General features: G+C 47.9%; 1 long non-coding RNA gene across 1 annotated transcript in view; it reads right to left on the bottom strand.

The window, feature by feature from the left end:
• Nucleotides 1-22943: 22943 nt before the first annotated feature.
• Nucleotides 22944-27153, bottom strand: part of LOC138529125 (uncharacterized) — a 60876-nt gene continuing 56666 nt past the window's right edge. The window contains exon 2 of the long non-coding RNA XR_011284476.1: nucleotides 22944-23127. This is a non-coding gene — a long non-coding RNA (uncharacterized lncRNA). The remainder of the gene's footprint in view (nucleotides 23128-27153) is intronic.

Raw genomic sequence — 27153 nt, forward strand, 5'->3', positions numbered from 1 at the left:
GATGAAGGAATCCGAAGAGGAACTTGTAAGAGACGCCTGCTGCAACTCCTGGACCGTTGGTTTGCACGGTGAAGCCCTGTTGCTGTGCTGGAGCTGCGAATTCGCCTCGACTAGGGAAGCCCTGCAAGGGCGACTTCTCCCCTTGAGTTGGTGGGACCAATCAACTCCAAAGTGAACTTGTTTGGACAACCGCTCAAAGCTGGCTGTACTTCCACTGCTGCTCCAGTTGGAACCAAAGTGCCAGGGAGAGGAGAACCAAAGGGAGTGCATCACATTTAATTCAGACCCGAGCTTGTGGAAGATCCTCCGGACTCCCAGTAAGCAGGACTGACTGACCAAGCCTGAGCCACCTCAACAGAGTGCTGCACCCCAGATGCGAGGAAAGTCCAGAGTGGTATCCGAGAGACCTCGGTGGTGCTATTTGCTGAAACTGCAAAGTGCCGCTGAATAGAAGTTTTTCCCTTGCTGCTGCTGACAGACCCATTGCAGTGCAGGAGTCCCCAGAAGTCCTCCCTCTTGTCCCCACGACTGAGGCACAGGAACAAAAGGATCTGCAGAGCTGGACAGGAACAGAATCCGGCTGGAACCATTTCTTCTAATGAAAGGTACTGTAAAGTTGGAGAGGACTTGCCTCTTAGTGTGTAGCCTTACTTGATATCAGCTGAGACTTGTCTTGGTTGCATCTTCTACTTCTCACAAGCCTCCCAGATTGTGGCCTACATTGATTTTACTTTTTCTTCAAAGACTTCTAAAACATTGTGCAAGACTTTTACTTACCTGCAAGAAGTGCTTCAGCTCACCTAGACTTTTGCCCAATTGACATTGGCTGACCTGGCTCTCTGAATGACGACTCTTCCCTCTGACATTGTGCTTTACCTTTCCTTCCAGGAAGGGGTTAACCTACTTTACATTGGGGGTTCAAAAGTATTTACCTGCTTCAAAATAACTGTGTGATCTCTTCTTTATTCTATAACTCTTTTCTTTGACACTCATCTCAGTATTGCTCTAAATGCAACTGTGATATATTAATGTCCACAGTGTCCTAGCTATTTAAGTCACCTGAGGGTGTATAAAGTATCTGTGTGCCATCCCCAATGGGCATTTGCTGATTTAGAGAAACTAAGTGTGTGCATTTTGGAGTGTATTTGTGTGTTACATATATATTGCCCCTTCTGAAGAAGATGTATTCAAACTGACTGTTAAATTAATAATTGTTTAATCAAGAAACCTTCAGTGTAAGTGTTTATTTGGATACTTGTAACTGTGAATATCTGTGTAACGACCCTACTTCTCACATTGACCCCTTTCGAGATAAGCCTGGCTGCTCAGCCACACTACCAACCTGTGTAGTACAGACTTATACCAAAGGTTGGGTTCCTATTGCCAGGGGGCCAAGGTTGTTGTAGTGCACCCAAAGGGTACTGCACAAAATCTTGCCTAACACAATGCAAGGATCTTAGATGGCAATTAGATATTGACTAAACAGTAAGGACTTGAACTCCTTCCTGAACTGCAAGAGCGTTTCCATTGTCTGGATTGCCACTGGGATGGTATTCCAGTAGGCAGGTACGTAGCAAAAGAAAACCGTTTTCCTGTTTTTTCCCTGTTTGCCACTTTTGTCTAGTGTGTAGCGATGGCCTGGCTACTGGAGGAGAGTCGCCCACCTATGCAATATAGTTTTGCAGCTACGTACGCATGTGTACAAGCAGTGGTTACCTTATAGGTAGTGCAGGCAGGCTGAAAGAGTATTCTAGCTGGGATTGGAAGCAGGTGTAGCACCCTTAGGACAGGAGAAATGTGGTTGAATCTCTTGTTTCCTGTGATGAGTCATGCCGTGTCATCTTGGGCTGCCATTAGTGGGACCAAGTGCTTTCATGGATAGCCAGTGAGTAGTCTTTTTCTCCAACCAATTTGTGGGAGATTACCAACGTCTGGATTGTGGTTCTGAAGTGACTGGGTGGATGGAAGGGTTTTATCTTCTGGAGGAGGGTTAGCTGGTACCAGGCGGTTTGGGCCATTTTGCTGACTTTTAGGAATAGGGTATCATCTGCGTATGGGTTGAGTGAGATGTCAAGGTCAGTGAGAACAGTGGTCTAAGTGTGTGGGAGCTGTTGGGAGTTGTGCTCCTCTACTTTTTTTTAAGTGTCACTGTTCATATGCTTTTATTTTAAAAAGAAATCATTCCGGAATTATTTCGTTTTAAAATAAAAGCTTAGAAAGAAGTTGAAACTTGCACTTCAGTGTACTGCACTGAACGTTTCCTTATACTGCAGGTATATTTGTTTAGGGGTTTGTATTGCACGTGGGAGGGGGTGTGGTGATGGGATTTGTGGGGAGCATGGACAGGCCAGCAGGGAATATAGTTCCCCTACTTCTTTTCGTACACTTGCCCCACTGAGTGAGAAGGGATTTCAATGGCTCCATACATAGATTACAGATCACCAGGGAGTGTATTGAACCTTGTCCGACTCTGAAGGTGATTGTACAGTGGTCTGACCTGAAGTTGCCCATCTGAACGAATTGGTGCCTTTCCGAAGATGTGAACCAGTTGTGAACTTAACTGAGAAGCCAATTCTTTTCATGAGCAGGCTGGTCTTCCATTCTCTTTGATAGTCCTGTGATATTCCATGAAATGTGAAAGAATTCCTTCTCTGTGAATTTCACCAAAAAGTCCACCGATTCATCAAAGTTTTGGATGGCCAGTTATCCTTGATTGGTCATTTTCATTCACTTCCCTTTAGCCAGTCAACCCCTATGCTTTGCTATTCCTACTTCTCATAATCTTATCATTGACTTCCCAAACGCCGGAGTACTGCACCCTTTCCTCATGATTCTTTTGCTAATTTTTATTTTATTGAAGATTTTAACTCACATACAGCGGTTTTCGGTGGACGAGTAGCAGGCTTGAGCCCCCGGAGCCACCCAGCAACATAGAAGTCTTACATCTTTTCCCTTTCTCAGAACACATCTTCAAACCTTTTTACTATAAAGCATATTAATAGTTTGGGCAGTGGTTATTGGCCCCTGTGTGATGAGCCCACTTTCAAGTTCAATTGTCATGAGTACCCTGGTCACATTATTTGCACCCGCTGCATCTGTGGAGGATCCCCCTCTTCCTTGACAACCTTTCAGTACCTCTAACAGTGTGGGTCCCGGGCCATATATTTAGCAATGAAGTCACACCATTCCATCTCCAGAGAGTCTGCCAGTCCATGGAGCCCCGCTGTGATTCTTTCCATAGTAAATACATTTTTAGCGACATTGGTCCATTTCGTTTTACCAGGTGGTATTACACTTTAGCATTAAGTGGCTATGCATGCCCTTGCGGCCAAATGTAACACAGCTGCCATTTTCGAGGTTCCATTATACTCTCCATCATCCCCCTCCATGCTGAACAGGACCAACATGGGTGATTTAATATGGGCTATTCCGTCTAGGTCTATGATCCACCCCAGGACCTCATCCCAAAAGATGTGTACCCTCAGGCACCCCCACCAGCATTCTCTCCGCAACCTCTCAAACATGGGGCTAGAGTTTTGGAACATTTTCGAAGGTTTGACCGGGTCGTGTTGCCACCTGTGGAGAAGCTTAATGAAGTGGAATCTGTATTGACAGAAGATTGATATCTTAGAGACTCCCCTGCAAAGTCTGTCCCAGAGGTGTTGGTCAATATTATCTCCAAAATCACGTTCCCAACGGCCCCTCAATTTTTCAGTGGAACCACTACCTGACCCCACCAGGGCTCCATACATTGCAGAGATCAGACCCCTTGTTTCAGTCCTCTTATCTAGGAGTGCTTCGAACGGTGTGAGGTCCCTCTGTATCTTTTCCTTCAAACCCGTCCCTGTGAGGACCCCTTTTAGCTGTAGGTACGAGAATAACGAATGTTTGCCTATGCCCAGAGCTTCTTCTAACTCAGTTAGGGTGACTAAGTTACCCTCCCTCCAGAGCTGCCTAATCCTTTCAAGCCCTGCCTCAAACCATTTCTGGAATCTTTCGGGGGTTCGGTATTGCATCCCTTAATCCCAGTACCCATAGATGCCCCATAGGTTAGGGTTATTACATCACTCCCCCTTAATTTCCGTGCCCTGTTTCCAGATGTCCCATATGGTCCCCACAATAGGGCGCTCACGAATCCTCCTTGGGAGCTTACTTTTCGGTACCCACAGCCTTCCCCAACTGTGGCAGGGTGTAACTGTAGATTGTCCAGAGCAATCCACTGTAGGTTCTTTCGAGACCTGAGGTAGGGTATTAGAATTCTGAGTTGAGCAGCTTTGTAGGAGAGCTTTGTTTGGGAGACCCACTCCCCCCTTCTCCTTGGGTAATACCAGCTCTGCCCTAAAAATCCTCGCCCTTTTCCCCTGCCACATGAACCTCAGAAGAGTACCTCTTGCGTCTCTAAAGAATGAGTCTGGGACCTGGATAGGGAGCATTGAAACACATAAAGGAGCTTCAGGAGGACAACCATTTTCAGGGCATTGAGATGGCCCAGCCAAGAGATCGTTAGCTTTTGCCATTTTAACAAGTCCTCCTTTATTTTGGCCATCAGGGGGAGGAGGTTCACCTCAAATAAGTCCCCTATATCCCTCAAGATATTTATGCCCAAGTATTTCAATGTGTCCAGGCTGACCTGCCCCCCTATTAGCGTGAACCATCCTATTTCCCCATCCCTGTCTAGGGGAAGAGAACTGATTTGGATCTATTGACTTTTAGTCTTGCCATGAAGCTGTATTGCTCTATCAGTTGAATCAGTGGAGGTATGGAGTTCAGGGATCCCTTATGTGTAGAAGCATGTCGCCCGCATACAGTGCGACTTTGTATTCCACCCCCCTAATGAGATTTCCACCACACGTGGGTCAGCTCATATTGTCTGGGCAAGAGGTTCTATTGATAGTGCCTACAGTGTCGGTGAGAGGGGGCAACCCTGCCTAGTTCCCCTTCCCAGTTTAAACCAGCGTGAGTACCCACCGTTGACCATAACACATGCTTTGGGGGATGTGTAGAGTGCCATTTTTCCTCAGAGGAGCTTTTCCCCTTATCCCAAACTTCACGAGGAATGCCTTGAGAAATCCCCACTCCACCCTATCAAATGCCTTCTAGGCATCCACAAAGAGGCGGGATGGATCCCCAACCATTCCTTGGGCTGCATGAATCAGGTGTAGGGTTTTCCTCATTGTGTACGCTGCCTGTCGAGCCTTAATGAAGCCTACCTGGTCCGGGTGGATCAGTCCCGGCATGTACCCTTCTAACCTAGTCGCCAGAACCCGGGTATATATTTTGAGGAGGGAGATCGGGTGATAGGCTGCACAAATTCTGGGATCCCTACCCTCACTATAGATCACCGTAATGAGGGCCCTACCGAATGACTCTGGGGCACTTCCGGTGTTCAGTATGTCGTTGAACAGTTCCGTCATGAATGGCAAAAGCCAAAGGCTTGTATAATAAGGTAGATGTCGTGTATTGCTTTAGAGTCAGTGGCGTAATCCCATGTGATGGGGATGAGTATTTGGGTGTCATACGCATAATTAGTGTAGGTGACACCCAAATAGTCAAGGTAATCGAACAGGGATTTAGTAAACACATTGTATAGAGTTAGAGACAGGCATGATCCCTGGGGAACTCCACAGGTGACTGGAGATGGCTCAGCTGAGGCTGCAGGTACAAAGACCGTCATGGATCTTTTGTCTAGGAATTATTGGACCCACCTATTGGCTTTGTCAGAAATGTCAGCCACTGAGGATAAATGGGTGCACAGGACTTTGTGATCCACTAAGTCGAAAGTGGCAGATTAGTCTAATACAAGAAGGATGGCAAGTTTGTCTTTGTCCTGGAGTTCTTCAATTTGTGTTTTAAGATCGATCAATGCCGTTTCTGTACCATGTCTGGATCTGAAGCCTGATTGCCTGAGACCGAGGAGGTTGTTAGTTTCAAGGTGTTCTTGGATCTGCAGGTAGGCTGCTCTATCCGGAATTTTCAGTAGAAATGGAACCGTAGTGATTGGTCTGTAGTTGGTTGGGATGTTTGGGTCCAGAGTTCGTTTTTTTAGAAGTGGAAGGACCAAAGCATCTTTTAGGTTGTTTGGGACAGTGCTGGTTTTGAAGATAGCGTTGATAAGGGAAGTGATGAAGGGCGCCAGGTCCTTAGCTGCTTCTTTAATGATGGGAGCCGGACAAATGTCCCCCTGGCATTTTGACGCTTTGAGTTTGGTGATTATGTCCTCAACTTATTTACTAGAGAGGTGAGAAGTTAAATAGTTTAAGGGTATTCGAGACAGGGGCTGAGAGGATGGATTGCGTTGTGTTCCAGAGAGCTTCTGCATTCCTTTTGATTTTGCGTAGCGATATGATGTGCGGGGTGAACCATGAGTTGAGATGAGAGCGAGGTTTGACTTTGCGCAGTTTAACCAGCACTATGGTATTGATGGCCTTGAGTAAAGTGTGGTTGTAGAGGTCAACTAAGACAGTGGGGTCCGCGTGTGAGTTTGTGGTGTTAATAATCAGTTGTATCAAGGGTAAGAGTTTCTTCACAGTGATGTCACGATTGTTCCTTGTGCACGTGGGGGGTGAAAGGTTTTTGTGGTCTGTCTGAGTGCTTTCATTTATAGTGAAGGAGATAAGGTGGTGGTCTGACCAGGCACAAGGTGTGTTATCTAGGATGGTTATGTGCAGTTGAGGTCAGTCTAGCGTACTTCCTTTGTTGTGAGTGGGTTCTTTGTTACGATGTAGAAAGCCTACATCTGCGATTGTGTTGGGGAGGGAGAGTGCATTCAGATCTTCAGGGTCTTGGAAGCCTAGGTTAAGATCGCCCAGTAGGAATATTTGAGATCCTGGCTTAGTGTTGGTCACACGGAGGAGTGTAATGTCTTCTTCGAAAGTGGTTGGAGGGCCCGAGGGTCTGTATAAGAGGTGGATGGTAATTATTCTGGATGCTGAGATGGGTAGTTTAATGGACAGTAATTTGGCTGAGGGGAAAGATTGATTGAGCACCTAGAGTGATTGTAGCAATAAAAGCAACACCACAGCCTTTGGCTAGGTTGGATTCTCGATCGAGGTGAATGATGGAGTATTCGTCTGGAATGGCCAGGGACAGAGAGGGTCCAGCTGCAGCATTGAGCCAAGTCTCTGTGACTACTAAGAAGTCCAGGTCAAGGGAAGTTATGAGATTGGCGATATCCAATGCATGTGCAGCTAAAGACCTGGCATTAATGAGAGCGCATTTGAGCTTAGTGGTATTCTTCTGCTTGTTTTCTGGGTAGGCAGTATTTTCAAAGGGTGGAATAATATTGTTTGTTGTATAATTGGTGGTGTCAGCTACTATGGTGGTGAGTTTGGCGTTGGGTGAGGGGTGGGCTGGTGCGAATCTGGAGCCAAGTCTTTGGTTTCTGTTTTTCATTGAGCATCGCTGGTTAGGGGTGGGTTACTTATCATGGGTGCGGTGGTGAGCAGAGGTTTGGGTACTGCTGGATGGCAGTGGGGTAGACATTCTGAAGGTGGTATGCTCTATGATGATGGTAGTCTCTGAGGCATGGTAAGAGAGATGTAGTGAGTCTTTGGCAGTGTGTAAAGGTCGTGGTTAAGAAACACCAAATTCGTCTTGGCGACATTAGTGGCCATGGTGAACATACTCACGGTGCGGAGCAGCAATGGTAGGTATGGCATGGATGTGGCATACTTAGGCATAGCTAGGTCCGCTGGATGTTATACTTGTGATAGTTGGATGAATAGAATAGCAGTTGGTCAGAGTCTCAATGTTAATTTGTGAGCTGGTGTAAGGTTGCGCAGCAAAAGGATGGCCATTTGGCTTAACTGGAGAGCTCATGGACACATATATCATAATATGAAATATGTGATTGATGAAGGTAAGTCGCAAATCAATCATTTACATGCGGTCATAAAACGGGTCAGCAAGTACTGGACAGCTAGTGGTACCAATAGGCACACATATAGAGCATGAGTAATGTAAATAGGTGAAGTCGGTTCACAGAAAAATTCTCCGGAATGTCAATCTTATAATGCCTAATGTATAGGAAGGGATGTTATTCACAACATGCAGTACGCTGATGCACATGCTTCAAAGTGTCAAATTAACAAATTAACTAGTACATGATGGTCAGATCGGTCCACCATAGAGGATCATGGGCACAGTGAATGGTGTTCGCCCCAGATACAACATGGACACAGTTAGATGTCAGAGGCAGGTATGATGTGGGGACATGCAGACACAGGCATCCGGAATGCAGTCTAGAATATATAAATGGCGGCTGTGATGACAAACTAATATCGGTGTTGCTCATAGAGTTGCAGTTTCACTATAGTGCTGCGGATGGCAACAGTCATTTATAAAGACTAGGTCTAACGTCGGCCATTAGGTAGTGCATAACGTATGCCGGAATGTCATAGTGCGTGGATATAATTACCATAAGACAATTGATACATTACAAGTCGGACATTACCATCTGGATTGATCATAATAACAGTTGCATATAATGGCGTGCCAGAGCATTACACGCAAATTGCATGGTATAGTCTCTTTGAAGGCGATCTTGTGCATACTCACCGGTACTCGTTGAGGAGATAATGCAACTCACAAGTCAGGATGAGAATTACAAATGGCAATGGGATCACCGTTTAACAAGGGCAGTGTAGTATACCCTACGGCCGTTGCGGCCTGGACAGGCACAGACCGGTATGTCCTTGTACTTGTGAGGCCTTAGACGAAAGGGTCCCGGCTAACGCCTCCCGGCTAGTCCTGGCGGCCTATGAGCATGCCAGAAAGGGTTGCCAAGCAACCTAGAGTAAACAAAAGTATCGTGCGATGCAGTTGCCATCTTGGTGGCCGTGGTAAGGCAGGCGAAGGGATCACGGAGCAGCAGCTCCATGTGGATGTTGGCGGCAGGGCAAGGGGGAGCCCAGCCTCAGCTCGGGGGGACTTCTTCAATCAATATGTGCAGGGTAAAATTCCCATCAGCTGTTTCTCTGATGCTCTGAACGTGCACAATTGTACTCGAATCCAAGCGAGGACAAGCTGCTTCTGCAGCGGTCATAGTCTCGGATGATACAGCTGCCCCTGCAGCTTCGGTGGCAAGGCCTCCAGCCCTGAATAGGAGGGAGCTCCATTTGTTTTATCTCTTCCCTCAGTCTACTTTCCTCTAAAGACCGTTACCCTCTTCTTCCCCGACCCATCCCTGATCAAGATTCCTCTCCAGGTAGCCTTGCATGCTTTGCACACAATTATTTTCTCAACCTCCCCTGTGTCATTTGTCTCAAAGTATTCTGGGATTTCCTTGCCCATTTCCGAATGGAACATCGGGTCCTTCCAGAGCGATTTGTTACATTTCGCACCTCTGGGGGTCAATCCCATCCAGTATAAATCCATATCATGGTTGGACCAGGAGATCAGGATGATCGCTGAGCCCTGTGCTACTTCCCAAAGGTCTCTAGAAATAAAGATGTAATCAATTCTGGTACATGTTCCGTGTGAGGGTGATTATAAAAGGTATAACCCCTTTCCCATGGGTGGAAGTGGTGCCATATGTATCGCATCCCATACCCCTCCAGTGATTCCTGGACATTCTTAGCGGGTCCTGTTCCCTTTCATGTCTCCCTTGTCTTTCTAGGTCAGTGTCTGCACATACATTGAAGTCTCCTCCTGTAATAAGATGCCCTGTGCTTTCTACCAGTATTATCGCTTGTGTGTTTTTCCGAAATCGTGTCTGTCCATATTTTGGGGCGTAGACAGTGGCAAACGTAAAGTGCACTTTCCTGATGGTGCCTGAGACCAGCAGAACCCTCCCCTCCACATCAGACCAGACCTTGGTCAGTTCCATCTTGAGTGCCTTATTAACAAGAATACACACTCCTGCCTTCTGTAGAGGGCCTGAGCCCCAGTATTCTCAGCCTACTAAACCACTAGGGATCCTTCTTTCTTCCACCTTAGCAAATCTCGAATCTTGTAGGAAGAGGATGTCTAATTCCGATCTCCGAAATTCCCTTGCGACCAATGATCTTTTTGTGGGTGAATTCAATCCTTTGACATTCAGAGTCCCCACCCTTAAGTGGTCCACCCGTAACCTTGGGCCTCATTACGACCCTGGCGCTCCCGTAATGAACGGTGCCGGTACGGGACCGGCACCGTTCATTACGGCATGCCCTATTATGAGGTCCCCTTGTGGGACCCGCTCTGGACGTCTGGTTTTACCAGATGTCCTTAGCGGGTCCCGCGAGGGGGGCCAGCATGCTAACAACGGGCCCGTCATTAACGGGCCCCTTGTTAGCATGCTCCCCATTCCCATTGAGCCCTATGGGTTTCAAATGGGAATGGGGATTGATTTTTACCGGGTCCAAGAAAAGGGCAATTACCGGGTCCACCAAGGTCAGCATAACCCGGTGATTGCCCCTTTCTTGGACCCGGTAAAAAATCGTTACCGGCGGCAGCCGTGCCCTTAATAAGGGCACAGCTACCGCAAGGGTCGTAATGAGACCCCTTCTCTCCTCTGTGGCTATCACGTTATCCCTGCATAGAAGCTCACCTCTCTCCACCTAGGAGGCCTTTGTGTCCCTCCCCCCCAACCCCAGGGTGTCTGGCCCTCCCCAGTTAACATTACTAGGTCGGAGCCGAACCACCTATGGCAGCCGTTCAATCGGATCCCTTTCATGTAAAGCCTTTTGTTCTCAAGCCCTTCTTCCTCAGCCCCTAACAGTTTCTCAAAAACAAAACATCAAATACAACTCCCCTAATTTCTCATCCCCCATAGCACTCCATCCCCAGCATTGAACTGGAGTGGGTTTCTTCAAACCCTAACTGAGGTCGTAGGTGAGACCCCCCCCCCCAACATGTGTGTCTCTAATTGTTGTTCCCCCTCCTTTATTTGTTAATAGTAGAGACGTGACCCAGTGTTAGGTCAGGTCCCCTGCCCGGGTGGTGTTCAGCTTCCTGAACTTCCTGGAGCCTGGGATACGTCTCTTTCTCGAGCTCTTCATTTGCCAAGGTTCTTCTTCTGACGCCTTGCTCCTTTAAGGTGTGTGGGATCTCAGTGCCTCCCGTAAGCAACCTGGTAACCCTGTGAATGTCCTCCTCCGTGACAAGACTGTATTTATTGCCCATCCAATTCAAAAGTGATGGAGAATGGGAAACCCCACCTTTATCTGACCCCTTTTTCATTTAGCCACTTGGTAAGGGGTGACAAAAGTCTTCTTTTGGAGAGGGTCAGGGATGGCAGATCCTGAAAAACAGTGACCTTTGTTATTCTGTACATCACCGGGCCCTTTTTCCTCAATATTTCCAGGATTTTGAGTTTGTCTCCATAGTTGAAGTGGATGAGGACCCATCTGGGGCCTTCAGCCACTCCCCCTGCCCAGTGGATCCTCTCGATCTTAGCCTTGTCAATTCTGTCATTGTCGAATATGAGTTTTTTTGATTTCATAGTGGGTTTTCCTCAAGCCATTCTCTGTGTCTCCCTCTTTGTCAGGGATCCAAAAAATTCTAAGATTATTGTGCCTTTCGCGATTTTCGAGGTTGTCCATTTTGAGCATAATCTCCTCCTCTCTCCTCTCATCTCCGGTAGACGCACATCCATCTGGGTCTTCAGAGGGGCCAGGGAGGAATGGTTATGCTCTACCTCCTCCAGTCTTTCTTCCATTTTATCGATCCATTGGGTCATTTTGTCGACCTTACCCCCAATGTCACCTCTCATACTCATGCTCCTGATCTCCTCCATTAGTGCTGCTACGTCTTTTTTGGTGGCATCAGATTCCTCCTCCACCAAAGACATGGTGTGCCTTGTGGTTATTCCTCCTCCGCTTGTGTTAGGACAGTTTTTCTGAAGTGCTACCCACTTCTTCAAAACCATTTAACTGAGGCAGTACAAGACTCCACTCTTAGTATAAGACTGTACCACCTGAGTACATGGCAGCGTAGGCAGAGCAGCCAGGCTTATCTTAGGAGGGAGAGAGGGCAGTAGATACAGTAAAAGGGAAATCGTAATACAAATGATCCAAAGAAACACTGAAACACTATGTATTGTAAAAATAAAGGATTTATTTAAATACAGGTAGGCCCAGATAAATCTAGGGGTTAAGTAAGTACTAACACATTTTATGAAATCACAATATAAAACACAACACTATACTTGAAAGTACACAAACCCAAGTATAAACCTTATTTGGAACACCTAACAGTAGTTCTAGGGAAGTCAAAACCTTGTTATACACATTTAGTATAGGTCAAGCCTATTCTTTGGGAGTAAAAGACCAATGGTTACTTTCAGATTACTTTTGGTAATACAAGGGCAGTAGGCCCTTCCAGTTGTACAGTGACTCTTGGAACAAATCACATAAATAGTCAACTGGACATTATACCTTTTTGGTGAATAGTGAAACACTTATTCTAGGTGCAGTAGAAACCTATAACTACTTTTGTCATAACACACAGTTATACTAGGTGAATAAAACCTAAGGATGTAATATACAATTACAGATGCTTTGGAAATCTGGGAACCCCAGATTGAGGTAAGCAATAACTCTGGTAACTTGTTTTGGATGGCACGCAGCTAACACAAAGTAAGTAAAACCCACATACTTTAACATCACAATGAAGGGGAAAGTAAAACCCAATGTCACACTTTACTGAATAGTTATTCTAGGTAGGCAACAACCTAATGTAGACTTATTAAGGACAGGCTAGCAGCAAGTCAGGGGAAGCAAGACCCAGTTTGGGGACACTCCTACAGTTATCCTAACAGGACTAACCTGGTGATACCAACAGTTGGAGGACACTTCTACAATTACCCTACAGGAATAATCTGGTGAAACCAGCATATTACTTTTGTAAAGAGGCACAACCTAATCACAGGAGAGTAAAATACCTTTACATCTACTTTCTTTTAGACTGGTAAAACAGTGGCTAAGGAAGAAAAGATGTTAACCATACTTTTAAAAATAGTGCATCACACATTCAAGATCAGGAAGATCTTTTGTAACTGTTCACTCTTAGAATTACAGTTACCCACCAACTCTTTACAAGTAAGTAAAACACTTGATTTCTTTTCTAGGCAGAAGTCCCACTCCCTTCAAAGTCTTTCCCTTATTCTTGGAGCATGAGTGTTCTCAGTGGCAGAAGGGGGGACACTAGGACTAGTGACCAACAGGAAGTGTTGGAATACGTTCTTTAGTAGCAAAACTCAGAGTTCCTTAGGAAAACTGGGCAAACAGGTGAGTACTTTACTTCTAGGGTTGGAAGAGGGTCCAGGGGCTTCACAGAAGACACCCCAGCAGGATTCTAGCAGTCGGACTGGGTGCACTGGATTAGGGACCTCCAATCACAGAAGACACCCCAAAGCTACGCTACACAGAAATCCCAACAGGCTTAAGTTAAGTATATACCCAAGCCACACAGTACCTCAGCAATGAAGAAGAGATTGCAGCAGGAGAACTTCAGGGACTGCAGCCAAATACCCGGTCAGTGGATTCCTTGTCCTGGAGACTGAACAAAAGTCCTCAGAAGGGACTTTGCAGCAGGGATCGATGAAGAAGGCTCTAGGCAAGATTTCTCTCGTGGCTGAATGCGGTTCTGCGGGTTGGGAGCCTTTTCAAGGAGCCCAGAAGACAGAAAATCGCGGTTGAATTCTCGTCGTTTAAAAGGTCCAGCACTCTTATGAGGCGACTTTTCGGACTCGATTCGTGTCTCTGGAGATACACCAGGATGCCCACGAAGTTTCAGCGAGATTCGGAATTCAGAAGACCGTGCACCGCACAGTGGCTGGAGGTCCCAGGGTATTGCGGTATTGCAAGAAAGCAAGGTCACAGCACCCCGTGTTATGGCTAAAAATGCAGGTCTTCTTGAGTCCAGAGGGTCTCAGCAGGCTCTGGGATCGGGTCGTCGTTTTCGGAGACCCCAGGTCGATTGGAATGAAGGGCTGCAGCAGGCTCCTGCTACACAGCAGGCTCTCCAGTCGCTAGAAATCATTCCTGCCGCTTTTCCTTCGTCATCCTCTTCGGTTTTCTGTTCCAGTGGTCGACATGACTTCAGCTTCCAGGTTTCCAGTATTTATCAGGAACTACAGCACAACCTCTGCATTCTCTCCCTGCATTTTACAAGAAAGGGGCATCTGGTTGTCCAATCAGGACAGCCAGCCCCCCACTGGGATTTGTCCCAGTTGAAGGAAGGCGTAAGACAAAGGATGAGGGATTCCTCCCCCACTTTCTGTGCTTACAGACTGACTGGAGCCTGGGCGGGGTGTCCAGGGGACTCCCACCAAAGACAAAACTCAAACAAAGGAATTTCCCACCCTGGATGTCAGGGGAAGGAACAAGAAACGACAAATGGCAGAAAAAGAAGACGGGGGACATTTTGGTAAAATGAGCACCCCTAAGTGCCTTTACTGCAGCTGTGATTACAGCCCGCGGTAAAGGTGCACCAAATTAGTAAAAGGTATCACTACCACCAGCCATTAAAGGTAAGCTTGTCACTGTAACAGAATTGTTAGTTTTAATGTGAAAGGGGATACATTGTATCTCCCCAGCACTCTACATAAGGTGGGGTGTGCTGGTTTCACAGAATAAAATGTAAAAGGGATCCAAAGATCCTTTCTTCCCTTGGGAACTGTAGTTCACTCAAGGTTAGCACAAGAAAGTTACATGGGGAGCCCCTAGGGCAACCCAGCAACAACAGGCACTTATTGCCAATAAGTTGTTAGACATGATAACTTTAAAAAGACACTATGGGAGAGTCTTAAAAATGACATCCATAAAAAGAGTTAAAGATTAGGTGAGTGTGGAAAAAGGTTCCCACTCACTGACGTATTAATGAAAAAATATCCCACTAGAAAAGCAAAAAGTTCTGGAGTTGAACAAGGAAGGAAGATTTACCAGCTCTGTCGAAATCTTACCTAATAGCTTGTTCTTGGGATGTATTCGAAATTGGCCAATCTCAATCCTGCGTCCATGTACCACCTCTCTATCATGCCTGTATCCTCGAAGGTGGGTGGTGGCCCTGAGGTCGTTGACTGTTGTCTCCCTTCTTGTAGCAGAGGGTTCCCCAATTTGCTGCGATCGGGCCGCTACCACATCCGTGTTCTTGGGCGCTCACTCACACCTGCGCCTCTGCTCCTTCGGTGTGCGCCTGGTCCCCACTATAGCCTGGCTGGGCGGGGAGGCGGGCACATGCCCCTGGATAGGGGGCCTACACCTCCCCACTCCCTCTCTCTTCCTCAGGTGATACTAGTGGTGGTCCTGTCTCCCTTCTGCAGGGGCCATTCGTGGGGTCCTTGTAGCACTGTCCTGAGGGGACCGTTGGTGATGGGTGGGCTCCTTCTGTACTATTTATTTTCTCTGGGGAGATGTGCCACTGTGGGGTTCCGTCACCTCTGGCCGGGACAGGGAGGCCAAGGCCCTTCAGCTGCTCTCCCAGTTCTCTTTGTGGAAACTCAGGGGTTCACCCTTGGCCTGGTCCACTTCAGGCCCATGCAGTAGCTCCTCTGACACCCGAGACTCCAGACCCCCATGGGGGCTTTCCTTGGGAACCCATGGTGTGCACGTGTTGGTAGACTGTTGCTTACTGCGGTGGCCGGACTCCTCAGGGTCACACTTTGTCTGCGGCATCCCACTGGGGCGGGCCCACCGGGGTTGACTCCCTCTCTACGCTTCCCTGCTTGGTGGGCTGGCCCTGCTCAGTGCACTGGGCCAGGCGGGGGCTCAGTCCCCCTTCTGATCCTGGGCTTTCCGACCAGGCCTGTTTCCAGAGGGGGAGGGCCTGGGTGCTGCAGGGTGCTCTCCCGGAACAACCATGCGAGCCGCAGTCCTCGTGGTCTGCTTTGATATCTTCTAGTTTTGGGGGGGGGGGCTTCAGCAGGGGCCACTCACCTGCCTCTGATGACTCCAGCGCCCAATCCTCTCTCCCCCGAGGTGGGCTGTGTGGCAGGGGTCTCAGGCGTTGGGGGGCGGGAGGCAGAGAAGTTGCATCCCAGCTCTCCTGGGCCGCAAAAGCACTTTCATTTTTTCTCCACCGCTGCAGGCCCGATTCAGACTTTCCCTGGACCGTGTGTTCCACCCATAGGGGCTGTGGAGCTTCAGGGGATTTTGGTTGGTGGTTGCCTGTGTAATGTCGAAATCTGCTCAGCGTCGGAAAATGCTTAGGGTGCTACTGCGCATGCGTGAATTTCAATGGCAAAGCAAAATCCGACAGTACATGTAACGGATTTTGCTTACCCGTCAGAAAATGCTTTCTGGTCTACGGGGCAGGGGCAGCGGGGGCAGGGGCAGGAGCAGTGCTACATTAACCCTATTAACCCTATGTTTCCACAGGGCATATTTTAACCTTATGTTGTGCAGGGCAGTGCAGCATAGCATTAACCCGTCAGAAAATGCTTTCTGCCGTCAGAAAATGCTTTCTGGTCTATGGGGCAGCGGGGGCAGGGGCAGGGGCAGTCTACATTAATCCTATTAACTTTGTTTCCACAGGGCATATTATCTATTTTAACCCTGTGTTGTGCAGGGCAGGGCAGCATAGCATTAACCCGTCAGAAAATGCGTTCTGGTCTACGAGGCAGGGGCAGCAGGGGGAGGGGCAGCGCTCATTAACCCTATTAACCCTATGTTTCCACAAGGCATATTATCTGTTTTAACCCTATGTTGTGCAGGGCAGTGCAGCATAGCATTAACCTGTCAGGAAATGCGTTCTGCCGTCAGAAAATGCTTTCAGGTCTACAGGGCAGGGAAGCGGGGGCAGGGGCAGTGCTACATTAACCCTATTAACCCTATGTTTCAACAGGGCATATTATCTATTTTAACCCTATTTTGTGCAGGGCAGTGCAGCATAGCATTAACCCCTCAGAAAATGCTTTCTGGTCTACGGGGCGGGGGGGGGCAGGGGCAGAGGCAGTGCTACATGAACCCTATTACCCTATGTTTCCACAGGGCATATTATCTATTTTAACCCTAGGTTGTGCAGGGCAGTGCAGCATAGCATTAACCCGTCAGAAAATGCTTTCTGGTCTATGGGGCAGGGGCAGCGCTACATTAACCCTATGTTTCCACAGGGCATATTATCTATTTTAACCCTATGTTGTGCAGGGCAGTGCAGCATAGCATTAACCCGTCAGAAAATGCTTTCTGCCGTCAGAAAATGCTTTCTGCTCTACGGGGCAGGGGCAGCGGGGACAGGGGCAGCGCTACATTAACCCTATGTTTCCACAGGGCATATTATCTATTTTAACCCTATGTTGTGCAGGGCAGTGCAGCATAGCATTAACCCGTCAGAAAATGCTTTCTGCCGTCAGAAAATGCTTTCTGCTCTACAGGGCAGGGGCAGCGGGGACAGGGGCAGTGCTACATTAATCCTATTAACCCTATGTTTGCACAGGGCATATTATCTATTTTAACCCTATGTTGTGCAGGGCAGTGCAGCATTAACCCTATGGTGGCAATTTTGTACCCTATATTATGTCATTTATGGTGCGATTGCAAAATCAGACGGCAGCCTAAGCAAATTCTGACGGCATGTAAAATGCCATTTTCTGCTGCCCTGCAAAGCCGCCTTCCCGGGCAACTGGAGCTGTGCCTCAGCCTTTTTAACCCTAAATTGCATCATTTGGGCAGCCAAAGCAAAATCTGACGGCACGTAAAATGGCATTTTCTGCTGCCCTGCAAAACCGCCTGTGAGGAATTGTGCCAACTTAACCCTATGATGGCTTGGCGCCGTCTTTTCCGGGCAACTGGAGCTGTGCGTCATCATTTATAACCCCATGTTGCATCATTTAGGTAGTGATAGCAAAACCTGGCGGGGAATCCGCTGTGGATTCGCGGGTATGGAGTCCTTTCATTTTTTGTTTTTGCTTAGTTTACACATGTTTACTAGTAATGTGATGATTGTTTTGTAAAGGTAAATTTAAACCAAACACAATAAAAAATGTTTTTAAAAAAAGTATTGAGTCCTTTCCTTTCCCCAGCTGTACAACCTGCAGGCTTGTCCGGGCCTATTTTCAACTCGAAGAGCCCGCCCCCCTCCCCTGTGGTGTTATCTATTGTGGTGGTTGCCCTCCCTGGGCTTTCATTTTGCCTTAAAGTTTAGCCTCCCTGGTGCTTTTATTCTGTATCTGGGCCTCTCAGACCCCTCGAGCCTCATGGGGGAGAAGAAACGCCTCTAATGTCTTCGAGGTCCGGTCTTGTGGCGATGAGGTGCTGGTCGGTCCCCCTCCTTCTCCCCTGGACCTTCTTTTGTGGGACCTCTGTTCTGGAGCTACTTGCGGATTCTCTCCTCGTGGAGGTCCAGGGGGCTATACCTGGCAGGTTGTCTCTCTCTTCTGGACCAGGTCTGCAGGGCCCCCAGTCCTTTACTTCCCCCGCTTTTATGGGGCAACGTCTCCCAGCGACCCCCCCCCCGGCCTTGGTTATCAGCTGTGCCTCTCTTGATATTAGAGGCTTCATCTCCTGTGGTTGCCACAGTTTGTCTGGTTAGGAGTGCCTGCCCCCCCTGGAAGCTCCACCTTAGCTCCTTTATCCTGCTCTGGGCAACCAGGGTGTCTGCTTCACTCTTGTGGGCCCTTGATCGAATCTTGCCGAGGCCGACAAGGTGCGGTGCCTTGGCCCTTCCTGGCCTCAATGTTCTCCTGGATGGGTGGTGTGGTGGGGGTTGTGAGGTAGTCCTCTGGGTATAGCTGACTGGTCTGTGGCCCAGAGCCTCCTCCCTCCCTTGCTATGTCCTACGGTATCTTCCTCTGTGTGTTCACTTTAAAGGAGGGGCCTCACCTGTTGCACTCGTTGGGGTTGAACTTGTCGGGGTCCTTATGAGGCTCCACGGGTGCTCCTGCTATCCCCCTGTTGCTCTCCTCTACGCTTGCCCCTTCAAGGCTCATGCTGGCTCCGGCTGCTTTCCCACTCATAAGGAACTGATGGAGGTAGAGGCTCTTTGCAAACAAAACTAGCTGCTTAGGTGCTGCAGACGAAAGTGCTTGAATTGCCTGGGCCTCCCTTTTAGGGCCCGACAGAGGAGATGAGTAGTGCCTTTGAAGGGTTAGTCTTGCCCAACCTACGTAATGGGATGCTAATGAACCTGCTACTAAAACAACTACCCTTTTGTGAGGGTCCAATAAGTAATGATATTGAGCATTGATTTCTAATACTTCAAGGAATGTAGCAAGCAGACTGTGTTGTGATATGCACTTAGTTAGCAAGCCACATGATTTTTAAAATGTTCGTAGGTATGCCACCCCCATCAGGTATTAGACCATGGACATCATGCAAGACACGCCCCCAAATGAGCCCCCACCCCCTTACTTTCTTACCCTACTCAACGCCCTGGGAGTACTTGAAGCAGGGTAGGGTATGGGTAACATATAAAACATTCTTGCAGAGGGCTGTTGGGGGTTCTCTGGATTCGTGCTCAAACACCGCCTGGGGACTGGATGGGAACCTGGCGCATAAAGTGTTGCTAAGTATCACACACCAGGTGAAGTGCGGCTTCCCTCTCGTGCAATTATCACACCATTGACGAGAAGTCCTGTCCCGCCTCCCCTCACTGAAACAATTACACTCCTGCTGAAACCAATGCTACAACTGACTGCACACTACACATCCCATCTTGCAAAACTGCAGCTATCTGGACAATTGGAGACACTCACTGCCATCCTTGCATCCCTCAAGGCCACATCGTATGTGCCTGACTGCCTCTGTACTAGAAACCCTTTCCGACTGAAGCACTCCTCCCTTACCTGACAATCATTAGCTGCTCTCAGCAGAACACAACTGTATTAGTGCCCGAGGCAAGTGACCTTCATAGAATCATAGTTGGCTAGCCAACCCCTCCGATTGGGTTTATAGCTCTTTGGTGACTATTAGCCAATTAGGAGAGCTGTTCTGTTTGGGATATGAGGCACACTATGACAAATCAACTTCTGGTGCACCAGTGGTGCAGGGATGAATATCGGTTTCTAAACCATCAAACAACCCCTAGTACACCATAAGGGATCTGAACAGATTGGAAACATAAGCAAATTATAAACCTTGTTCAATTTTGGTAACATGGGCGGAGTGGCAGGCTTATCTGCGAATAGTCGTGGATCGTTGGTTAGTTCCAACACAGCGAAAATAAAATGATTATCCAATGTCTTTGCTTTGGGTAATAATCGATTCGTGAAAGCGAGGTGAGTGGAAAGCATCTAAAAGCTCTTCCGAGCACGTTTTTTCCATTTAATTGTATTAATCTGTGCTCCGTGCCTCAGTGAATCCCTCTCCCTGCCTCCCCCATCCGCTTCCTCCATGAATGGTCAGATCATTAGTCTTAACTGATATGAGTTTCTTGACCTTCTATCCGCCAGTTGTCGCTGTGTACCCCCGCTCTTATTTCGCTCGTCGTCACTGTGCCCAGACCCCCTGGTTCCCATATCATCACTGCCCCTCCAACAACCTCTGGTCCAGTGTGATGCCCTCAGCTTCTCGCCTGGTCGCTGAAGATATCGCCGTCTACCCCATGCCCCTCTCGTGTCTCATGTTGTCGCTGTGTGCCCCGGGCCCCCTCTGGTCACCCTTGATGTTGCTGCATACCCCCAGCCCTTCTGGTTCCGTGATGTCTCTCTGTACCCTCTGGCCCCCTGCAGGCTGTTGGCGTTTGCCTCTACCCCGGTCCCCTGCGATGCCGCTGTGTACCCAACCCCTCCCGTCCTCGTTTACAGTTCCCAGGCATGCCCTCCTGTCTGTGCCCTAGCACCTGCACTGTCTAGGTGTCTCTAGACCGAGTGCAGTAGCTAATCTTCACATTTGTGCTGTTCATGCCCTGTGGCAGTGTATTTGCTTTCTCCCTCTTTCCCTCCCTTGTCATTGAACGCCTTTGAAGCGCATTGCACTTAGGCGCCGTTTGCATGAAACATCATATCATATCAGTATGCTTACTTGTTATGCTCACCTGGTTCCCACAGGGGCGTAGATCGAACCCGGACAGCTGCGGTCTCCACCAGCGTGAAGCGTAGGGCAAAGATGACCATCTGGACGGACCCCCTCAGTCTTGTAAGCTTGACTCGTAGAAATATTCTCCTGTAGATGGAGAAAGGTATGAATGCAGACCCTCCTCCCTGCTCCCGTTCTCCCCACTTGCCACCTCCGATATTCCCAGTCAGTGTCCTCACCTTATGTTTTTGATTGGTGAGCTCTCCATCCTGCGTGGCATGCAGGGGCGCGTAGATACCAGTTACTCACTGGTTTTAGGTGTTGGGGTTCTGGACGATTATTGAGTCCGGAGTTTGCCAAGTTTTTAAAGAGTTCAAAATGTCCAAAGTTCACTCTTGCACTCCCCTGTTGATTTGCAGTGCCAAATTCTGTCTGGAGGTTGCTGGCGGCGTTCAGGTAAGAGTCTGTATTACCCAAACTATCCTGTAAAGATGCGTGAGATTAGCTCACTGTCTTTTCCTTTTTTCCTGGATGCAGCGTATTGAAGAATAAAGCCTCCGGTGATAATCAGGTAAGTCTTGTAATATAAGTGATTGTCTTTTTAGTCTCTTTAGGCTCACCTTGCTTTTTCTTGTCTTTTCCCCAGGTGTTGAAAATCACCGAAAAAGTGACAGAGGCAGCGCCGAGTCGGAGATGCTGTGGGCTGGTGAAAATGGAGCGGCGTTGCAGCTGGGATGCGACGCGTGCCGGAAGAATGTCCCTTCAGGCTCGGAGTGATGCAGGATCCGAAATCAGGTGAGGAATCAGATTAAAGTCTGTAATCTAACCTCTTCTTCTATTTTCCTTTCTCTCCTAGGGGCTCCGTGTTCAAGGTGGGCGTGGCAGAAGGCTGGATGCAGGTTTGCAGACACGGTGAGCGTTACGCTGCCAAATGCAGAATAACGCGAAGCGTGTGTTGAAGATTGGGCGTGGTTTAAATAGCTTTGAAAGTAGTCCCAGGTAAGAAGTCCCTAGAACCACACCCGAATGAAAAGTAGTCCTTGTGGAAAAATAGTCCCTCCAGGTCTCACGTTGGCCTGGATGCCTGAGGTAAGTGATGACTATGAACCTGGCGCCTTAGGCGCTAGGACTGATTTCTACTATGAGCCTGGCGCCTAAGGCGCCAGGACTGAACCCAGATAGCCCCTAGCCGGGGCTTCTGAGGTTTAAACAGATGTCCGGATGCCTGCTTCCGGGGCGGATGGACTTGGTCCAGCTGCCCGGGGGTAGGCATCATGACATTACTCTCTACTCTACACAATCACACAATTAGAGTGCACCTATACCCCTCGATTAATTTGGCCCAGCTGCTCACATACGACAAGTACCCCACAAACACCTCATCACTCTAATAAAACGCAGCTATATCCCATGACAAACCGGCCTAGCTGCACACATAAGCGTCCTACAGGCCTAACGCAGCCAGAACCCAGTCTGGGTGTCCACCCACCAGACTGCACACATTCAACTGATATCATCAACACCAAATCTAATGCTAGGATGCAGCTACCATCAGGCAATTACATCAGCTCCACACATAACTGGTGCACCCATGCACCCTACGACACTTACTCTCTCAACTGACCTGGACTCTGATCCCAGAGGGCGTTCAACTTCCAGCACTTGGAGGTCACACCAATGATATAGAGCACTATATTAATGCCAAAACACATAACAATAGGGGCCCAACAGTGTCAGGCTGTTTGCCTAGACATACACCCCAGTCAAAAATGTTGAGTGTCATAAAACGGATTCAAATTATATATACTGTATAGCTTATGATTTATATCTTCTTTTAGCACTACCAAGGAGTTCTCCAGGATGAAGTTTCAAGGCACAGCAAAAGAGTTCATACTGAACAGTATGTGATGTTCCATCCCACCCTGATGCTCCTGTCAGCAAGCATAGAAAGCATAGATGTACAAGCCCCCATTTGCTTTATTGGCCCACATTCTGTATAGTTGAAGGCCATTTGAAGTTACGCTGATTTGATCAATGTTTACACAAAGAAGCAAAGTAGTAGAGAAGCAATCAAGTTTTACGCTGATCATTTTATTCTTTATAATGAAATATGTATTAACAGAAAATAAATTGCAAAAGCAGCAAGAACATTTTATTTTTGGACAACTTCCAAACAATGGCACACAGGAGGTTGGTGCGAAATTCAGGTCACCCACACAAGCCAACGCTTAATGCTCCAATGAGGATGACTTCTCTGTAAGTGTAAAGAGATGAAAAAGTAAGGCTCAAATATTGGGATGCATACAATAGCCACCAAAATGTAACGTATGACAGCATGAACATATTAATCAATAATTTATTGGGTATTTATAATGCCCCTGTACAGCAAATGGTGCATCAAGGTACATATATTTATAATAGTAATGTGAAATTCAAAATGACAATGTACATGTCATCAGAGTGAACTGGACCTTCCAGCCCTTTAAGATGAGATAGCAATACCCTTGAGATAGATGGGGATGCAGAATTGTATTCAAACATCAATAATCAAAACAACTCAGGTAGTTGGTAAAAGGATAACTGTTTTAATATCAATTATCTAAAACAGGGAGGACAACGGTCATCAGCAGACGTCTCTCCACTATCTTAAAGCGTTTCATTAAATAAATTACACCTTTATAGTAAATATTCGTCATGGATGATGTTGACCTGTGTATCACTCATGTCATCCTACCTGGGAAAACTTAAATACCTATGGGTGAATGCGACAGGGTCTAAGCGAATCATCTAGGTATATGATCCATACTCGTTTGGGCAGTGAAATAATGTGATAGGCTTCTTAACATCAGTTGGGGCAACTAAGCCCTTCCCTAAAATATGTCACTATGAACATCACTAAATATACGACGTCTAATTGGCTACACAACTATAGGACCCTTGATCATGCGGTCCTCCCATTCGGTAACTTTCCAACCTGTGTCAGTACCCTCCCAACCTACGTTAGCAGCTCGCAGGCTGAGCGTCCAGGTGCAGATAAGCTAGTCTTAACCACAGCTTCCCAACAATTAACATGATCATCCATCGTCACTTCAGTGGTCTGCTGTCAATTAGGGCATTAAACTCGTCCTTGGAAATGTTCCTTGCTACTGAAGAATTCAGGGGAGTGGAGGCACACTCTGTCCTTGAGGTAGGTGTGACCATCATGCTCTTCCGACTTCTCCCCATGTGACTAAAGACCACGAAATTGAGCTTTCAGAATTCAGATTTTCCAGACTAATGTCCAGGAAAGTCATAATTGTATAAAAAATGTATACTTTATGCGGCTAATAGTTTTGACCATTGTTCCTGAATGCATATTCTTAAATTTTACAGTTTGCATCACATTGTAAAAAAAAATCTCCCACTTGTGTACAATTCATCCAGTCTGTTTCAAAAGGAATGAATTGCCATTTGCAACTGTGGGTCACTTTTTCATTGGTGCCTGAGACAATTTTATGCCCCAGGCCAACCTGGTGGCCAACCATGCTTGGATAGTGTCATACATTCTGTTGATGTAGCTGGAGTCTTGGTCATAAATCCCTGAGAGGGGAATGAGGATTTGGGTATCATCGGCATAGTTTGTATAAGATATGTCCAGAGCGTGATTTTGTATAAATGTTGTAAAATGTTGGGGAGACGCATGAGCCTTGAGGGACCCCGCAGGGAACTTGAGTTGGATGGGAAGCAGTGCTTCCAGCATAGACAATGTCTGCCTGCAAGAAATTAGGCAATCCATTTGGTGGACCTGGGTGAAATGTTGGCAGCTAAAGTGAGGTGGTGGCAGAGTGTTTGGTGGCTGACCAGGTCAAACGCTGCCGATAGGTCGAGAAGGAGGAGGGCTAGGTTGCCAGTGTCGTGGATATCGTTGAGTTGGTTTTTCAGGTCAAGGAGGGAGGATTCTGTGCCACGGACAGGTCTGAAGCCTGACTGGTGAGGGCTGAGGATGTTGTGGTGTTTCAGGTAGGCTTGTATTTTAATGTATGATATGATATGGAATTTATAACGCGCCTATACACAAGTGTTTCTAGGCCAGACAAGACAAGGATGGGGAAACAGAGGGAGGACGAAACAACGATCTTACTAGGCCTTGTCATTTAGATCACACAAGTATAGGGAAGGGGAAAGGGAGAAGTGCAAGGGGGGGATGGAGAAGTGCATGTAATCAAAGGTGCAGCCAGCGGGTGGCTCCATGCAGGTAATCAAAAGTGCAGCCAACGGGTGGCTCATAAGTGCAGAGCGAAGGGGATGTAGGGTTACAGATACAGACCCCAAGTGATGGGGCAGCCAAAAGGCAGTGCAAGGTGCAACTGGACAGGCAGGGACCTGGGCCCAACTTCAGAGGGTGGCCAGTGCGTGGACCAGACGGGTCATCAGCAGGGGAGAGGAAGAGAGAAAGCAGAAGCAAAGAGGAAGGTCTTGAGTTGCTTCCGGGACCAGAGGTGGTTCTGCTCAAGTTTGAGAGAGGCAGGGAGGCTGTTCCAGAGGGAGGCCCCAGCCGAAGAAAGAGATCTGCCCCCAACTTTCTGCTTAGAAAAGCGACTGACCCTCAGAGTTGGAGGTGGATGAGCGGAGAGCTCGAGAAGGGACATGTTTAGGAAGAGAGAGTTGTAGGTAGTGCTGTCCCAGGCCCCAGAAAGACTTGTGGACAATGCAGAGGGTCTTGAACTTGATCCTTGCCACCACTGTGGGCAATGTAGGCAGCAATGGTAGATGAGTGCTCAAAATGGCTGCGCATCGACGCAATGTTATTCTGGCTCACATTTTACTCACTAGCATTACAAAGCCGTGTCTCCAGGTGTCACAGGTCCTCTGTCTGTTACGCAGGGGCAGCACACACTTGTGCATCCCCATAGGGTTATGGCACCTGCACTATAGTAGTAAACAGGACACTGTAACCCCTCAGGGATAGAGGGTTAGGGTCTGTTGGATTGGATAGGCACAGGGAGGTAGGGTAACAGGAAAGAGAGTTAGGTAGAGGGTGCGGAAAGCAAGGGGGATGTAGGGTAAGGAACAAGTTACTTACCTGTAAATGTTGTTCTCTAGCATGGGTCTGGCACAGAATCACATGCTCATGAATATTCCCTGTCGTCGGGCTGGGAATCCTCGGTATAAGACAAAGTTTCACTTTTGTTTATAAACTGTCTTTCTCCTATAAACCAATGTCTGAGCTATGGGTCATACTGCCACCAGCCAATGCCTGCCCTCTCCCTAAGCCCCTCCTCTGGCAGCCATCCTCAGATTTGTTAGCACGTAAACCGGCAGTATGACCAAGAAGAGCCCCAGAGGGGCATGAGGGTTCACATGTGATTCCATGCCAGACACATGCTGGAGAACAACAGTTACAGGTAAGTAACTCGTTCCTTCTCCAGCATGGGGTCTAGCATGCATTCACATGCACATGAATAAAGAATACATAGCAGTACACACATACACGCCCACGGGAGGTGGCAAGGCTCAACAGAAGGAATTACTCTTACTTGCTCACCTCCAAGCAACCAGGTTGCGTAGCACTGCTTGGCCGACTCTGGACTCCTCTCTGAAATCCCTGTCAATGCAGTAGAATTTTGTGAAGGTGTGGGCAGACCTCCACGTAGCAGCCCTGCAGATGTCTAGCAGGGGCACAACAGACGAACGCCGTCGTCGCAGCGATCGCTCTGGTGGAGTGGGCTCTCGGACGACCAGCCAGGGGTTGGTTTGCCAACTAGTGACAATGGGAGATGGAAGCCTTGGACAAGGCCTTCCCATGGTTCACAGGACCAAAGTTAACAAAAAGCAGAGATGCCTCCTGGAAACTCTTCGTGCAGGCCACATAAAACGTCAGCCCTCGAGCCACATCCAGTGAGTGCAAAGTCTTTTAAGCCGGCGATGAAGGCGTCAGAAAAAACACAGGCAACACCAAGGGTTCGTTGACATGAAATTCGGATGGAAACTTGGCCATGAAGGAGGGGTGCGTCCGCAGCACCACCCTTGTCTCGTGGAAAGTGAAATAAGGCTGCTTGCAGGACAGGGCACAGATCTCAACTACTATCCTGGCAGAGGCAATGGCCACGAGGAAACCTGTCTTCCAAGACAGGAACTTGAGTGGAGCTTTATGCATAGGCTAGAAAGGGGCCCCGTGAGCCTAGTCAGCACCATGTTGTGTTCCCACAACGGGGCAGCGCCTTCACCGGCGGGAACGATCGGAACGGTTCCCTAATGATCTCCATGACTAGATGGTGCGACCAGAGCAATGACTGTTCTG

Source organism: Ambystoma mexicanum, chromosome 1q (assembly GCF_040938575.1).
Source record: "Ambystoma mexicanum isolate Mex_15411 chromosome 1q, UKY_AmexF1_1, whole genome shotgun sequence".
In the NCBI taxonomy this organism is placed as follows: Eukaryota; Metazoa; Chordata; class Amphibia; order Caudata; family Ambystomatidae; genus Ambystoma; species Ambystoma mexicanum.